The sequence below is a fragment of the Gadus morhua genome, chromosome 15 (genome assembly GCF_902167405.1).
Source record: "Gadus morhua chromosome 15, gadMor3.0, whole genome shotgun sequence".
Lineage (NCBI taxonomy): Eukaryota > Metazoa > Chordata > Actinopteri > Gadiformes > Gadidae > Gadus > Gadus morhua.
The window spans coordinates 24,716,979-24,720,670 of record NC_044062.1 but is presented as its reverse complement, the minus strand read 5'-3'; the positions used below and the strand labels follow the sequence as shown (position 1 = coordinate 24,720,670).

General features: G+C 40.2%; 1 long non-coding RNA gene across 1 annotated transcript; it reads left to right on the top strand.

The window, feature by feature from the left end:
• The first annotated feature begins 921 nt into the window (after positions 1-921).
• Positions 922-3,309, top strand: LOC115560200 (uncharacterized). Its single transcript, XR_003979713.1, has 2 exons — positions 922-1,596; positions 2,464-3,309. It is a non-coding gene; the product is annotated as an uncharacterized LOC115560200 (long non-coding RNA).
• The last annotated feature ends 383 nt before the right edge of the window (positions 3,310-3,692 follow it).

The window sequence follows — 3,692 nt, the reverse complement described above, 5'->3', positions numbered from 1 at the left end:
CATTCCCGTCCAAATGCCTGCTCGTCGTAAACCAGACATTACAAATACATATTTTAATTATATTCATTTGCAGTGTTTTATTGTTAGGCATTAACACAATTGATGAATGACATTGAGTGAACGAATGAATTATTTATTTCGGTGTCCAACAGCATGTCAAGTAAAATAGTAAACAGCTGTTGTCACGAGGTATCCTAGCAACGCGGTGATATGCGCATTCCATGGAACATTCACATGGCCGCGCATGGCTAAGACCGGGCGTAGTTAAGACCAGGCGTAAGTCCCGTTGGTGCAACCGGCGTTAGTTCCATTCTAACGCCAGGTCTTAACTAAGACCTACTTAGCAGTTACGACCAGGCTTAGTTACGCCCAGTTGGTGCAACCGGCCTGAAGTTCAAAGCCAAAGACTTCATAATGAAGAAAATGTTGTCTTTTCAGTAACACTCAACACTCAACCGTCAATACGTTTCTCAGACTTTGCAAACAAGAAATAGGAGAGGGGTGATGAATATGGCAGGCTAAATTGGCTGGATATTGAATATATCCAGTATATATATATTCAATCTATCAAAAATATATATTGGATATATTGAATATATATTGAATATATATCGAATATATCCAATATCCTTCACTCTCTCGAAGGCGAGGCTGTGCTCACTGAGTCTGTACATAGTAAAGGATTTCCTTAGTTGGATCAGTCACAGTTAAATGTGCTTTCTAGGGTAGGCTACCAAGAGGTTGTCATAATTGAGCAAATAACATAATGCATAAATGTATTGCTTTTAACTATTACGTATTTAAGTGCTCTCGTAGTTCATTGTCGTGAATGTCGTACATGGGTCGTCGGAGGTTCCATTGCGATGCGTTCGTCTTAAAACTTACAACCTAAAATATGCCATCGCTTTCTGTGATAAATTCCTCAACATTTGATGTTGTGATATAATATAAACACTAATTTTGACTAATATTGTCAGAAGGAAGAGCACCTCGAACTAAATTAAAGTATGGGGCGTTGAGCGAATGCGCGTTCACGCGAAGAAGGGTTGTAATATGCAGGGGGGTCAAAATTCGGCACAACACCGGAACCACTGTGTCCGAGTGTCTTGACTTCGACCCTGAACACACCTGTAGATCTGAACCTCCCGCAAGCAGAACACACAGTGCGTTTACATGGGATAGCTCGGATTAAACTTTATACCGATTTTGCTACTCGAACGGACCGTGTCAATTATCCGAACGTACATGGCCTTTAGAGATCGGATATTGGCGGAGCATGGCTGAATCCGCTACCCTAGGTGCCTATGTAGCCCTTTCAACAAGTGGTTATAGAACTTCCGGTTGACCTCTACTGTAAAAAATGTATGTTAAGTTGCACACTTCACGTTAGAATGCAGCTGCAGGCTTACATTCCCCATGGGTAACTTTCTGTTTACATCTATATGTGATGTATGTATGCTACATATGTTATGTTATGTATTCTCTGCAATAAATTATTTTTCTGTTTAATAGCATCATGTCGATGGCAGAAGGGACATCCGTTGCTTAGTTGAGTATCTTGGAGAGAGTGGAGAGGAGCTGATCAAAGACTATCAGGTATCTGATGACAATCATGACCATATTAAAATGATTGTCTAGCTTTCTAATCTGGTCTTCACTTGTGATATTATATTGAAGGTCAAAGATTCTCTACACTTGTGATGTTTTTTAAAAGACTCAAGATGCACATTTTTAATCAGGCTTTTAACTGATTTCTTAAATTATTTTTATGCTCTTACCCTTTTTTTTTTAATCATATTTAATCTTTATCTTATCTATCGTAAACTTTAACCCTTAAGTGTTCTTGGGGATATTTCCAGCCACCCGGTTTATTTAACAAGCCACGTTTTGGCTTTAGGAACATCCACAAAGTAAATAAGTTAAGAAGACTTAAGGGTTGCCTTTTGTCTCTATTTAACGATCACTTATTAACTTTATTTTATGAGCAAAAGAGTAATTTAATTTATACAATTTTATAACCTATTTTAATCCCTCAGTTTTCATTATCAGTGCTTCCCCCATGGGGACCTTCCACACTGGGACTAGTTCTGGTCTACCAACACGGGTGCCGTCCCATAGATAGCTCCAGCCTGGGTGGCTGGAGGGCTCTGCACCCCTGTGTGGAGCCTCCTGTCTGCCCGGGCCAGGGTGGTCACTGTGGCGGCACTCCCTGTGGTCGTGGGCGATGAACCCTCTCAGTCTGGATGGCCCCCAAAAGTGACTTTCTTTGTCTCAGGGTCAGCCTCAGTGAATCACGTTGTGTAACTTTATGTATGAAAAATGCCATATGAATATTGTTTGATTTGAGTACACTAAATTGAGTATACCTTTTTTGTTTTTATTTTCAAGTTTATTTTCTCTTAACCTTTTCTTTTACTTGGAATCTATTCTTAGTTTTTTTCTCATTGTGCCTTGTTTTCACAGGACGTCAGCCAGAAGCAGTGAAAGAGGACTGCAGTAATCACATGATGAAGATCAACGTCATCCATCCCAATGTGGCACAGGAAAACCAAGATCCCGTGTATGTGTCAGTCCTCATTGAGGGGACAGAAGTTCTGGAGGACTGCATAAGCGTGACAAACGCTTGCCTCCTGCTCATGGGTGTCATCTATGCTGTCAACTTAAGTTACCCACTAAAACTGAAATATATGTTTGAAGCATTTCAGAAGCTGTTTCTTGAGCTTGACGTCATTACAATGTCACCAAAGGTCCAGTCTCTCCACAATATACTTTTAGCGTGAGTGTTCCAGTGCTATTTGTGCTTTTGTCCAGCACAAACAATCTCTTTACATTTTGTCATTTTTCTGACAGAAATTTCAAGTGTTGCTTAGTCTTTAAGTTATTTCTGTCCTGAACATCCTGAGAATGTCCGCAAAGGTAGTCATTGCAACTGTTAATGGACAGAGTTTATGCATGCATTCTTTGCTGTTCTGAAAAGTCAACTGTAACACTGTATTCGTTTGTATGCTGGAATATCGGTCCTAAAGTCAGTTGGTGCTTTGTCATTCCGCAATAAATTGTTCAAATTCTACACTGCTTTACTTTTGAGCTTTTGTGTGTGTGTGTGTGTGTGTGTGTGTGTGTGTGTGTGTGTGTGTGTGTGTGTGTGTGTGTGTGTGTGTGTGTGTGTGTGTGTGCGCGTGTGCGTGTGTGTGTGTGTACACTGTTTTCAAATTTGCTAGCAAGAAGTTCTGTGTGGTTATGATGTTGTTCTATACTAACTTGTACTTATATAATATAATAAAGAACGAGACGGGCACGGTAGATTAATTCAACGAGTATCATTGTATTCTTCCTCTTCTCACGCAACGCCACATTACAGTTTCAGTACAACACTAGGTAAGTGCGCCTTCCGGTGGTGTAGTTGAGTAACAGGAACAGCACATAATAAGACTGAATACACAACAGGGGCCGTATTCACAAAGGATCATAGGGCTAAAAGTAGGTCCTAACTGGCGAATTTAAGAGTAACTCCTAAAAATAATGGGCGTGTCACTCTTAAATGTAGGACTCCTAACTTTTTTCACTAAGAGCAATTCACAAAGTATTTTAGGCCTAAAAGTAGCACCTAAGTCTAGGAGAGCTTAAAAGTCCTCAAGAGGACTCCTAACTCAGTAAGACCTATTCACAAAGAATCGTAAAATGGCTGCGAG